The sequence below is a fragment of the Lampetra planeri genome, chromosome 22 (genome assembly GCF_965212315.1).
Source record: "Lampetra planeri chromosome 22, kcLamPlan1.2.h2, whole genome shotgun sequence".
NCBI lineage: Eukaryota > Metazoa > Chordata > Hyperoartia > Petromyzontiformes > Petromyzontidae > Lampetra > Lampetra planeri.
In genome coordinates, this window is record NC_136128.1 from 12,299,802 (window position 1) to 12,314,110 (window position 14,309).

Below are 14,309 nucleotides of genomic sequence, written 5' to 3' on the forward strand. Positions count from 1 at the left end.
AAGTTTGGCTCTCAAGCGCAGCACTTCAGACTTTCAACGTGTCAAATTTGTATGCGGGATAATTACCCTATTGAAGTTATTGTTTCCAATGTTGTGTAAAGTATGTACTGGGGTAGTGGGTGTTTTGTTAAACATACACATTATAATGCCTGTACATTTGTATCTTCACATTTTCACCCAATTTTTTCCCAATTGTGTTATCGGCGTCACAGCACGAGACAAATCATCCATTTGGAAATTTCACAGCAGTTCAGCCCCGCGTGTTAGAGAACAGCCTCTTGAAGCAGACATTGCAGAGTTACTCAAAGATCCCTTAAAGTGACCTCTTGTCCACACTCAGAGACAGCACCCGTCCTGCTACGAAAAAATATTCATCACCTGACAGTCAAACAGATATTCTTCATGCTCACAACAAAATATAGTCAAATAAGTGCGAAATTACTTTGAAATAGGATATTTTTTTTAGTGCGACTATATTGGTAACCAATTTCTGAGTTCATCACTTCACTACTCTTGAGTCTGCAGCAGTTGCCTGGGCTTGAACCCAGGCTTGAACCCAGGCAACTCTCATCATCGTTAGCTCAGCGCTCTGACTTCTGAGCCACCTGACTTCCTCACAGAGCAATGAAATTCGTGAGAAAAACATATCTACCACCATTGGAACCTTCTTTGCCAGTAGCAAAATATGATAATTGTTTTTTACCCTTTTATCTGGCAACAAAACTGACAGCTTTTTTTTACTACTGGCAAAGGAGGTTCCAATGGTGTAAATTCTGACCCCGAGCTCTCATACTCTGATGGTGCATTGTCCTTGAGTTGTGCGCCTTTTGGCGTCATCTGGTCCAACACCATGTGAGACTAGGCTCTCAAGAAAGCCGTCTCAGGTGTGGACCAATCAATTTCAAGGACAGTGCATACATTATCAGAGTTGTGTTTTTTGTTTGCATTCCGACTGCAGGTATTGTGGTCAATGCAAACATGACTCCTTGTAAAAAAGGTGTCAGTTTTGTTGCCAGATAAAAGGGTAAAAAAACAATTATCAAAAACATATCTACTCTCACGAGACCATCGACCCACTAGATTAGAGAACCCGTTTTTTGAACCTCGGGCTACTGCCGAGCGGAACTTTGGTATCCTTGACAAAGACCTCCGCAGCATTACGTAGACGTAGTTCCAAAACGGAGATCTTCCATGAGGCCATGTGAGAGACATTGTGCAGAACAGCAGTGCACGATGGGAGTCACTTCCCATGGCTCCCGCAGAGAGCTTGAGTTAACGCGAGCGCAGCTGTGTTTTAAATGACCGTCTCCAATGCTCAATTTGCTTTACTTTGGTATTGCTTTGTCTTCAGTGAAGCCCTGAAATCCTGGATTTAACCACCGCTGTTTCACAACCTGCTGATCACACGTATTTAAAGTGTGAAGCACATTCAGAAGTTCTCTGTTTAATGCGGCAAAGTAACAAAGAGAACCAACTCACGGCCAAGTGAAAAGTCCTGGCATTTTAATGTGCTTGTGCCTCTTTGTACGTATTGGCCGCAGCACCTACAGATGCTCATCGAAGCACGAGTCCCTTTCCAGTCATCGCCACCAGCCGTGATCAATCCACTGCTGGCTGCAGGCCCCTCTCCAAGCCGTCACGATCTCACTGCCATCACAGTACCACGTGGCAATTCAAATGGCAGGTGGCGTATCGGTTGTGTCTTGGCCGGCGTGGCCGACTGTCACTGGCCGCGCGCTCTTTAAGCCGTGTCGCATGCTCTAGCCCTATCGCACGGCGTTTGCTTTCGTGTTAAATCTACGCAGCTTAGGAGATCACCGCGAGTCATTTTATGTGGATCCTAAAAAAACCCGCAGGCAATTTGCGAACGAAGCTGGTGTTATTCGGGATGAAGGTTGTGTTTTTTCGTCTGCGCCGTACTGCCGTTGTGGAGCTTTGTCAGGTTAAACGCCGAGACAACTTGTGTCGTGTAACGACCCGCGGGCACAGGAGCGTGCAGGCTCGATGGCAGGAGCAACCCTGGGGCCGCACCGTGGCGGCGGCTGGCAAAGCACATCACAGCTCGTCGGCACGTTGCCGAGGTGTCGTACGGAGAGAAAATACACTCGTCTATAATTTAGTAATGCGGTCTCGTGAGAGCGCTTTAATAAGCTGAGATGCCATTAGAAGGCGTCGGACACATGCTTAGGGAGATTAGCAGGCACGTGCTCAAATCGGCGTCATATAAAATGGCATGAGCACAAATCTCTGTTGTTGCTCAATGCAGGGGTCCAGATGCGTACAGTTCTTGCGCCGTTTCATTCCGAAAAAATGAATCCTCACTGCTTCAGATGGATGTGAATAATGTTTTGAATTTTATGATTTGTGGGTGTGTTTTTTTATTAAAAGTGCACAATTCCTGGTTCGGGTGATTTCAAGAAGGAATCGTATTCAATGTTTTTTTTCACATTTTGAGAAGTGTTGCGTTTCAGCGTAAGTTGATAATACGTAAGGCTTGTTGCTAAAGCTGCGTTGAGTGCACGTACCGCTTGAATTGTGATTGCTTCGCGTCCGCTGCATTGTACGCTTTGATCTGTTTTACAAGACATACACGTGGTAATATACAGAAAAAAAACGCAATTGATGTTCAACAATCCCTTGTGAAGTCCCACAAGCAAGAAATCTCGGAAAATGAATTCAAACTCCATTTCTCCACAAGTGTGTTTGACGTTGAGGCGAGGTGATTTTATGCACATAATAAATTATCGTGCAGTGCACGGTGCATCTGTGGGGTGCAGCCTGGAGGTAGTGTCTCTCATGAAACGAGACTGAATGTCAAGCCAGCTGTTTGAACTCTGAATGTTGGCTTTCATGCCTCTCCGCTCCTGCCGCTGCATCTGCAGCGGGCCCCGCACGTGCAGCCCTCGGTAGACGCACTGCTGGCTGAGTGCCTCCCCACGCCTGTGCGCGTTGTGGGGGGTTTCATTTCTCTCCGCTTCATGGTGATCGCTGCGGGTTTATGAAGGAGCATTTACGCGGGGGCAGGGGAAGTGCAATGCGATGGATTTTGATCCGCTGCCCTCTGCTGCCCGCAACATAACCTCGCAGATAACCTCGCAGCAGCAGCAGTCTATACCGGCTGTCGTGCATGGCGGTCGCCCATTCAAACACGGCACAGACTCAAACCTGCTGAGATTCTGAAGAAGTATGACGAGATCGGGTTCGTTGCGGATTATTTTGTCCGAGGCTTATATTGTGATGCAATTGAACATTAAGCTGCGAGTGTACTTATGTGCTGTATGTTGAACTTTGTTCGCACCGTACGTAGCCATCCGTGCTAATCAGAGGTGCGAGTGGCGTGTAATCATGCTTACGTAGAGTCGACGTCCTTTATAACAACACTAAGTGTTTTTTGTGTTTATTCTTGAAAGTAAACATCTCCCTTCACATTTGCTCGCATTACATTTTTCCATAACGGTTTTTATCCGAAAAATAAATGGTCTGATGGAGCCCCGTTGTCTTAATACCAGCGTAATAAAACGATTGCTTTCAACATTTTGCATTTAAGTTTTACAGAAAAAGTATTCATACCAGCCAGCATCTATCAACTGCTGGATGAAGTCTTCCCAAGCCGTCACGATCTCATGGTCTCGCGAGGCACCAATCCATCGATCTGTTCACGAGTTGATCTCGTTGTTCCGCCATTGGTGGATGCCCTCTCCGCTGTATTTTCTCATTTGGCTGCCACTCCACCGTCAGTCTTGATCACCGCCCATCATTCGTCTTTGCGATGTTTCCTGCCCAAGCCCGCTTTTATCAAGTAAATACGGGGTCTTCAACTTGCCTACATGCATTCTTGTAATCACATTTACTGGAAGAGGAAATAATTCACAATATCCTTCAATCGTGCTTAAATTAAATCAACCCCACCTCTGTTCACCTGGCCGGGGTACACGTCAGTCGCTCAGCAGGCCCCACGTGTGGGTAAACCCCCCACCCTTTCCAAGACGTCTGGCCAGCATGAAAGAGTAGGCCAAAATACCCTCCCATGAGGGGGGGGGCCTCCATAGAGCTCCCTCTCCTGGAGGCCCCTGCTGTCAGCAGTGGCGTGAGAAAATCATTGCAGGGCTGCACCTTTATACGAATGTCATTTGACAATGTGGCGTGCGCGACGTGTTGCTGACCAGGTGTCGGCGCCCGACGCAATTCCTTTTGTTTCGCTTGGCAAATAAAACAAAGCGGGCGCGACGGGCGCGCCAACTCGCCGTGAGGTGCCTTCAGAGCCGCCGCCGCCGTGGATGAAGACAAATTGGCGCTCCGAGCCGCCCTCGGTCCCCTCCGCCGCAGCCGCCGGCTGGTTCTTGAGAGCGAGGGCTCCCATCGTCCCTGGAGACCACGGGGGGGGGGGGCTAGGACGTGGATCTTAAAGCAACCGCCACTCGCACTGCCAACTCAAGAGTGCTTGTATGCCTGCCAATTTTTACTGTTAATTAGGCGGCGTTTTCGTTGTGTAATTGTTATTTACTGGCGGCATTATTTTTGCTGGAATCTTTCGCATCTGCGTTTGTTTATGTGGAGCGGTGGCACAGTGGTTAGTATACTGCGGTTATGAACCAGGCCACTTCAGTTCGATTCCTGGCCACGGCTAACATCAGTTCGTATTATCTGAACCTGTCCTGGTTCTGCCCTCGTTCGACATGGTTAGTACGATGTGTCAATATCGCTGGGGAGACAAAGGCGGCCGGGCGTGGTGCTGGCCACTCTACCCCCTCGTGTGCCGTTCCGGCTTTCATAGGTGCTCGCTAACAGCACTTGTCCTGCCAATAACAACGTGTGGACTCGACGGGGGGAAATTTTTCTTTGGCCATACAGAATCTAGGTCCAATATGGTGACTCACAATTTTAAATCAACGAGCCCAGGTTTGATTGTTCATAATGAAAAAAATCCATCATGCGTAAAGCACTCAAATGCCAGAACAAGGGCACATTTAGTCGGCAGTACAACAAATCGGCGAGTGCTTCGTATCGTTTGTGTGTGTTCTCGGGGTGCTCCACTCTCCTCTGACACACGCAAAGGACACACTTCGGAGAACGCCGAAAAGTGATCGTTCCGTGCAGCGGCCCTTGGGCGGAAAATAAAGAACCGATATGAAAATTCAGATGTCACCTTGTCGACGTTCTGCCCACGAGGGAACCGACGGGTCCCCCACGGATCGATGAGAAGCTGCGAATTAAAAACAACTCAATTGCAACATTAGTCAAAAGATTTAAATTGATGCATCTCGGCGAATCTTGAAACTATCCCCGCGGGGTTAACACGTGTTCAGCGCTCCCATCACATTCACCGCATTCTCGAAAATGTAACAGTCAATCACGGGGTTTGGGGTGGGAGGTAAGAGACGTCTTGGTGAATCGCGGTAATTTAAATGAAGGCAATTAGGGCGTTACATAAGAGAAAATGTGAAATTTGAAGGTGGCTTCCACGGTGAGCCAAACATCCGTTAACCTCTGTTGTTGTTGCTGTTGCTCCCACTCGATGAAGTTGTTCTTGCGAAAGCTCCTCTCTCTCGGGAGTTGGCAGCGTGCCGCGCGCACGCCGACAGCGCCGCGTTTGTCTCGTGAACGCCTCATCGCTCACGGGGAGCGTCAGAATTGGTTAATCGTCCCTCTCAGCGACGGTCTTGGGGGGGGGGGGGCAGGTGGAGGGAGGTTTTCATCCAGCAATGGATGGATCATGGCTTACGATGATTATCGGGACACGAGTGCTTGGGGAAGAGACGCGTGGACACGTCGACCCAGCCAAGGTGCTGAGTGGGAGGCGCCGGTTTGTAATTAGTTTTTTTACGGCGTGCCTCGTGACGCACGGAGGCACGGGGAGTCATTAGCGATGGTGGCCGCGTCCAGCGGTTTAGTCGCAGACACCGTCGCCGCAGACGCCGTTCGCTGTACAACCCGGACGCCCTGGGCTCCCCCGCGCCGCCGTTCAGTGCTCGGTGATCATCCCGAGCGCGCGCGGCTCGAGACGGGGATCTTCGCCAAATGAGTTCGACTCTTGCGCGTCTGCGGAAAATTCCAGGACGCGCCACGGTGGCAGCGCGAGGGAGCGGCGGGGGGGGGGGGATACCCGCTGCCCAGCGATGGCCTCGTCCCACGGCGCCCGCCCGCACACCGCTGTACGAAGGCCGAAATAATGAAATTGAAGTGTCAAGTAAAGGAATAATGCGACTTTGCTCACGAGCGCCTCGTCGAGAAAGGCCATATAGCTTGCGGTGTGGTGAGAGGAAGTTCGCACTCGCCAGTACGTGCTGTCAAATGTCGCCCTGGGAATTCAACCCTCGGGCCATTAATGATCGTTCTCCAACTCGGGTTCAAAGTGTCCATGCGGCTCTTCTGCCCGTCCGTCTGAAGTCGGGGCGGGGGGAGGGCACATGATTTTTCTCGTAACGATGATCCAATATGAACGGGACTTCAGTGTCAAGTTGTGTTGCTGTTAGCGACCGACCCAAGAGGAGCCGGGCCACACTACTCACAGCGGTGCCCTCGCCGCCCGTCAGAGCCGCTAACGGTGCCCGTCCTCTCGCCGCGGCCTTCAGCATCCCTGCCGCGAACGCTGCCGTGCCCCCTAGCTAAAGACGCGCACTTCTGAAGACAGTGCTGGGCACCATCACAGAAGCCGTGCGTGTGCACGACTCTCCGTGCTGGTTGCGACGTGCGCGCCACGGCTTCGTTGCATTTCACCAACGCGACGTATTTGCGTGTTTTCTACTCGACAGAAGAATATCTCCCCTTGGTATAGGCGAATTTGAAAGCGCACCTCCCCCCCCCCCATTAGTCACGTTCGTTTTGTTTGTGTTCGCATTTAATGATCTTGCCAGAGGTGCCCGGTTCTCCTGGGAGACGGGGCGCTGATGGGATTAGCGGGGATGAAAGCACTGAATCACTGCAGCGCTGCGGTGCACAAGTCCAACAACTCGCTTGGACACACCTCCAGCGCCCGACGGGATAAATAATTAAATGACGGAGAGGGCCTCTTGGCGATGAAGAAGGGCTCGTAATGTCACATACTCTGTTTTACCTTTGTGCTTAGGCAAGTGCTGTTGACCGTTGCGCTGAGATGTTGTTTGATAATTGTTTTTTGACCCTTTTATCTGGAAACAAAACTGACACCTTTTTTACAAGGAGTCATGTGCTAAACAAAACACAAACTCTGATAATGTATTCACTGTCCTTGAAATTGATTGGTCCACACCTGAGACAGCTTTTCTTAGAGCCTAGTCTCACAAGGCGTTGGACCAGATGACGCCAAAAGGCGCACAACTCAAAGACAGTTTTGTTGCCAGATAAAAGGATAAAAAAAACAATTATCATATTTTGCTACTGGCAAAGGAGGTTCCAATGATGTTGTTTGTGTTCGTGCACCACTGCCAAACGCCCAGGGCCAGATGGCGGCTCAGCGGTCTCGTGAGCGGCTCGCAATCTGAAGGTTGTGAGTTCAAATCCAGGTGAGGGTGGGATGGGTTGGGGTGGCGGTTGACTAGCCCCATCATTCCTTCCGGGAGTAGATAACACGGAGTGTCTTTTGGTTGGGGGAAGTCAGCAGTGGTTGTCCTATGGATAGACTCGCCCACGTCATAGAAATGTGGCATTTCCACCGCCGGTTCATAGCAAGAAACTGGAGGTGAGCACCCACCAATGCCTCTGGTGCTCGTACGAGCGAGAAGGCATCGCGCTGGCTTTGACCACGGCCAGTGCAGGGTCACGGGTCGCGTGCACACGGCACGCAGCTGCTGTTTTGTTTCGCAGGGTTTCGGAGGCTGATGTCCTTTGTTGTCTTGTCAGGGAGGAGTGATAACCGTGAACAGCAGCGGCAGGTGGAGGCAGCGGATGTGAGTGGGATAGAAAATGAGACGGGCGGAGAGAGAGGGGGGGAAACAAACGCTGAGAGCAATGCTAACGTCAAGCAGATTGTGGACAATGCAACGTCGCATATCCGACCGTCACAATATGGCAAACTGACGACCCGCACCCAGTGTGGGTGGTTCGTTGTGCATGGTCATTCCCAGCAGATATTCACAAATCCGCCTAATTGGGTCGGAGACGCGACGTTCGCCGTGCATCGGAGCCGCGATGTGTCTATTGTGTGGTGTTGCCACACGGCTGCTCGGCGCAAACAGACAAAGATCCCCCGTACAGGCTACCCAGGCTGTTGGAGCAAGGGCGCACACAACGCACACAGTACAGACACAGGCACTGTATGCATGTGCAGATGCACAGCACAGAGACCCCAAACACGTGCACTCAGGCGTACACACTGAACACATAGAGACAAAGATCTCCTGTATAGCCGACTCAGGCTCTTGAGGCAAGTGCCACGCAGAGCTGCCTTTCCCTGCGCCAGGACTCACGTTTACACACCGCACCAGATCCTCATTTGAGGCTGAGTCGACCTAGGTGACTCAGGACCGGTTCAGATACCACTGATGTTTAGCCTGGGCCAGGGATCTAACTGAGGCAGTTTGTAGAAGCGGAGTGCGCTAACCACGATGCTACCGCTCCCCACACAGACACGTAGTGTTAACCACGACGACAACGACCCCCCGTATAGCCTTAACAGACTGTTGGGGAAATAACCTATGAAGGCCGGCACGACCATCACCAAGCCCGGCCGCCTTTGTCTCCCGAACGGCGATGTTTACACACCGCACCAGGTACTCATTTGAGGCTGAGTCGACCTAGGGGAGACCCAGGACCGGGTTCAGATAATCGTCACTGGTGAGCGGGAATCGAACTCGGGTGGCCGAGTTCGTAGCGCAGCGTAGCGCTACCGCTCCCCACGCAGAGGCACGCGTGGCGCTACGACGCACACACAGACCACAGCTGGTCTGACACTGACCCACACAGAGCGGTTGTCAGAGGCGGTCTCATCTGCCTGGACACCAGCATCTCGCCAGAGGAACACGCGATGCAGCATTTCTCGTTTTTTATGAAACGTTCCGTTTGCTACGGATACAATGTTAATACACCCCTCCTTAAATGCCGCACGCGTGCATCTGTGTCAGCGTACACACCGAGCCTGTTGACCCCTCGGCGGCTGTCCGGCGCGTCACAGGCTCCCAGATTGTATGTGCGCGTGTCAGAATGTGTAATTGGACAGAGCGGTGGCGCAATGGTTAGCGCACTGCGCTACGAACCCGGCGACACGAGTTCGATTTCCGCTCACGGCCAACACCAGTGACGATGATCTGAACCGGTATTGGGCCTCCCCTAGGTCGACTCAGCCTCAAATTAGTACCTGGTACGGTGTGTAGTAAACATCGCCACTGGGGAGACAAAGGCGGCCATGCGTGGGGCTGGCCACCCACCCCCTCGTGTGCCGTGCAGGCCTTCATCGGTGCTGCTCACTAACAGCACTTGCCCCTACAGTCTGGTCAAGGCTATACGGGGAATCTTTGTCTGTTGAGACGCATGACGCACGGGGTGGTGCACGCCGATTGGCTGCCGTGGCTGTCGCTTGTGGCACGCGCGCGCACGCGGCACGGCGCGCCTCGCGGTGCACGGTGCGGTGTGCAGTGTGCGGTGTGTGGTGTGCAGTGTGTGGTGTGCAGTGTGTGGTGTGTGGTGTGCAGTGTGTGGTGTGCAGTGTGTGGTGTGCATTGTGTGGTGTGCAGTGTGTGGTGTGTGGTGTGCAGTGTGCGGTGTGTGGTGTGCAGTGTGCGGGGTGTGGTGTGCAGTGTGTGGTGTGTAGTGTGTGGTGTGCAGTGTGTGGTGTGCATTGAGTGGTGTGTAGTGTGCATTGTGTGGTGTGCATTGTTCAGTGTGCATTGTGTGGTGTGTAGTGTGAATTGTGTGGTGTGCATTGTGTGGTGTGCAGTGTGGAGTGTGCGGGGTGTGGTGTGCATTGTGTGGTGTGCAGTGTGTGGTGTGCAGTGTGGAGTGTGCGGTGTGTGGTGTGCATTGTGTGGTGTGCAGTGTGCGGTGTGTGGTGTGTGGTGTGCATTGTGTGGTGTGCAGTGTGCGGCGTGTGGTGTGCAGTGTGTGGTGTGCAGTGTGTGGTGTGTGCTGTGTGTGTGTGGTGTGCATTGTGTGGTGTGCGGTGTGCAGTGTGCGGTGTGCAGTGTGCGGTGCAACTCGAGGTCCGGTGCGTCTCGTGGTGCAGTGTGGTTGTGCCGTGCAGTGTGTGGGGTGCGGTGTGCGGAGTACCGTGCGGTGCAGGGTGCGGTGTGAGAGTGGATCGCGCTTTGTTTACCGCTGCACCCGTTTGACGCGGCGTGAAGGAACGATCCATAAGCTCATTCGTCTGGGTAAAGTGACAGTGTTCACGAAGAATGACGACAGCCAATATACGTACAAGTACATTCTATTCACCTGCGTCTCTATATCTGTTAAATATTGGCTGTAGACACCCGTCCTTTGTTAAAGTTTGAGCTCGTTCATCTGACAATAGCGGAGTGGTGGAGCTCGAGATGGGGTTTAATGATTGTCAGCAGCAGCACGCCATTGTCCCTTTGTTTCCTGAGAACCCAATCATGATCTTCCAAGGTGGCAGGGTGACTCAGGGGTCAGGGCGTAGAGCCGGCATCTCTGAGACCATGACATCTGGGCAGCCACACGTGGTAGCATCGGGATTTCAAGTGTAGCGATTTGATAATCTCACTCCGATCACTCGTGAACGGACACACACAATTACCATTATAAATTATTTGTTTGCTCAATGTGGCTTAAAGTCCATCTCCGCAAAGTAAAATATTTGACTGTGATGCAACGATGAGTGAGAAGGTGTAAGCCGAGATTGTGAGGAAGGAGAGAGAGCGAGAGGGCCACTCGAATGTGCTGTTTGGGAGAAGTCCCGTGGACAATCTCCGTGACGCGAGAACCACCACTCGTTGAGAGTGCCGAATGGATTCTGGTTGCCATGGTTCCCATGGAACGATCCCGATAGCACAATCGGAACAGAATCACGCAAAAAAATAACCCCTCAATAACATTCGTTTCAACGTTTCAGTTCGCTTGTATATTTCTAAAGCTTTGGAATTGCAAGCTTTAAACCTTTCATGCGCAAAGTCCGGTCACCAGTGTAGATATTCTTTTGCCATTGACTCCGACTTCATGCGACTGGGTGAGCTGCTAAGGTGACGACCACAACGATGAGTGCGCCGCTGCATCGCCCTCTTTACTCCTCTCCTCGCAAGTCCCCGTTGGGCCTCGCCACGAGTCCAAAAGGGCCCCTCCAGACGACCAAAGCCAGGACGGCCCCGTGGCTTTCGTCAATGTGTCCCCACCGTCCTGTAGCTCCCCGGGTTGAGGTGTTCTGCAACGATTTCATGAGCTTGGCACCATCCAAACTTACGACCAGGATTGTCCAAAACAAATGCAGCGTTCTCGGAACGCGGTGTGCTGCCAGCGTGCACCCGGGATGCGGTGGATTCCTTCGCTCGAGATGTGCGTTTCTGGTTTTATGTGCTCATAAATATTTAATGCCGCGAGCTGAGCTCTGGTGTATTTTTACGAGAGGCTTAGCAGCGTTCAGAAAACAACGTCAACGTCAAATAGCCTCCCCGCGCAAATCAGCAAGAGGGAACGGTGCTCATCTCTCGTCTCTTCTCACGGCCCTGAGCCAGTGATGCCAAATCCCTATTCGGCGATAAAGCCTCTTTCTTCTGTCCATAACGCATTCAGCCGTTGACTTCCCTGCACAGTTAAAGCCACCACGCTGCGGTGTCTGGCCAGGACGGTCGCTGTTGGCGGGATGGTACTTTGAAAAAAGAAAAAGCAGGATTTTTGTTCCCAAACTAAAATGTTTTGGCCACGTTCCTGACTACCGGAGTAATGGGCGGGGCCACCTGCGTAGTGGGAGGGGCTACCTGCGTAGTGGGAGGGGCTGCCTGAATAGTGGGTGGGGCTACCTGCGTGGTGGGTGGGGCTACCTGCGTGGTGGGTGGGGCTACCTGAAAAGTGGGTGGGGCTACCTGCGTGGTGGGTGGGGCTACCTGCATAGTGGGTGGGGCTACCTGCGTAGTGGGTGGAGCTACCTGTGTAGTGGGTGGGGCTACCTGAGTCGTGAACAGAGCCAATGTCAGGTATGGAGGAGGTGGCCCCCTCAATGTGTTTGCAGTGCTCGTGGTTGAGTGGGCGGGGCTGTCTAGAAGTGGGTGGGGCTGACTGACGGAGGGGCTTCCAACTCACCATGAGTCCTGGTTGAACCCTCACATAAATGTGGCAGCTTTAGACAAAGTGGCACTTAACAGGATGATGGTGATGAGGATTTCAACTTGTGATTGCTCGGGTTACAATACCATCAATCTCACCTGGCATACACACACCGACACCGTGGGGATAAGCAGCAGCCTTGGCAGTGTAATCAATGCTGCAGCCTGCTACGTGTTCATCGATGTTGGTCAATTGAGGATGTTTATTATCCTGTTTATTATCTGGCAATAAAGCACACACACTGCCAGTGAGGCTATATCTGTCCAGGCTGCGGCATTCCCGTGGGACACGCCGTGGGTCGGTACACACTCACAGGCGGTTGGCAATCGTTACCGCTTCATGTGGTGGCATTTCGTTAGGCTCTGGCATGAGCAGATTCAGTGCCGTCACCCAGGATGACTGCTGGGGCGAACCTCACTGTGGAATTCCCGTCCACGCCACGAATCTGACTGCCGTGCAGTAGCTGCATGACCTGTCCGTGCGTCTATGTGCAGTTGTGTTGGCCTGAAGCAGGGTCCCCACATCTCTCACCACCGTGAGACCGCTCAGGACATGTGTGGCAGGACGTTGTCTTTTCTCACCCAATCGTTCCACGATTGCACGGGTTTGGCTGCTGGGATCTCATCTCTCCATGAGTTTCTACTCTGTGTCTCTTCTTTCATCACGGCCACTCTCGTATCTCACGCCACTGCATCCTCCCATTCCTCTCTCTACTCCCTCTGCTTTGCACCGGTGGCATCTCCATAGCCTCTCTAATCTATGGATCTCCATTCGACTCTATGGGGCTCTTTGTGAGCCTATGTGTTTCTGTGTGAGTCTATTTAGAGTAATTGGCTGCTATAAATGTCCACATGATAAGCCACTTCGTTGAGCTATCATTTGTGGCCAGGTCGCTTCTGAAAAAGAGCTGTACAGCTCAGCAGGCCTTACCTGGTAAAATAAAATAGTTTTTTTAAACACATTTTTTTAATAGTTTCATTTCAATAGCTTCTTTGGCTCATGACTTAGAGCACAATCGAGATAACGTTGGGAAAATAACGAGGGATTGGAACTGAACTTGAGAGTGGTTATTTAAGATACCCTTAACAAAAGTCTCCACGTAGAGCAATTATAATATCTCACTTCTGCCAAGTCTTCAAGTCTTCAAATACACAGTTATTCAGAAATTATCATGATTTTTAAAAACAAGGCCGTCCCCCTTGGGAACTGAAAGAACAGCAAATTAGATTCATGCTCGTTGGCAAGTCGTTTTATAGTCTCCCAGCAGAAGCCTCTGAAATGTATAAATAAAACGCAGGCTCAGCAACAGTGTAATGAGGTCCTATTAACGTGATGTGTTGTTTTACGCACGTGCCTTGAGAGTTGGTAAGAATCTAATTGGGGATTCCGCAGCGCTCTGGTCCACACTGGATGATGCGGATGTCGTCGTTTTGTTTCTGCTGCTTAGAATTCCTCCCGACGTGGGAAAAAAATCACACGACGGTACAGCACTGACAATCCGAGTGATTTTAGTGGCGTCATAAAGAGTTGACCTTTGCCCTCACGACTACGATTCATGCAAGATGGAGAGTCTGGTGAGAGACGCGATCATGAAAAGTGTTTTCAGCTGAAATATATGTTCTTAAAAAATGCGTCCGATGGGTTAAGCAGCTAATTATTACGCTTGGCTACCGAGGCATGGGAACTACTCATTAGCGGTGCACCTTCAGGCACGACCGTCGCCTTTTTAAAGCAGTTTTGCCGGGCCACGGAGGACGTTGCATTCATCTCCGAGACGGTCGCTGCGAGCGGCAGACGCGCCTAATATAGCAGTGGGGAATCACGGAGGAGGCGGCTGTGAAAGATCGTCCTGCAGAGCTGCATTAGAGGCGTGAATGGTCGTTTGGTGTCGAGGGACAGACATGCTGAGAAATCAGTGCGACGCTTTCCGCTAATGATACGGGGAGTATAAAGAGAGCCGTGCAAGGAACCGTGCGTGACCGAGCCGACACGCGGACGCACGCGCAGACTCCTTTGCTGCCAGGCCTCTGCAGAATCTTGCGTCGCCGCCGGGAAGGGCTTTGCGTCTAACCTGAGGCTGCTACTGCGGGGCACCCAGACGAGGCTTGCGACCTGCGCGGCAC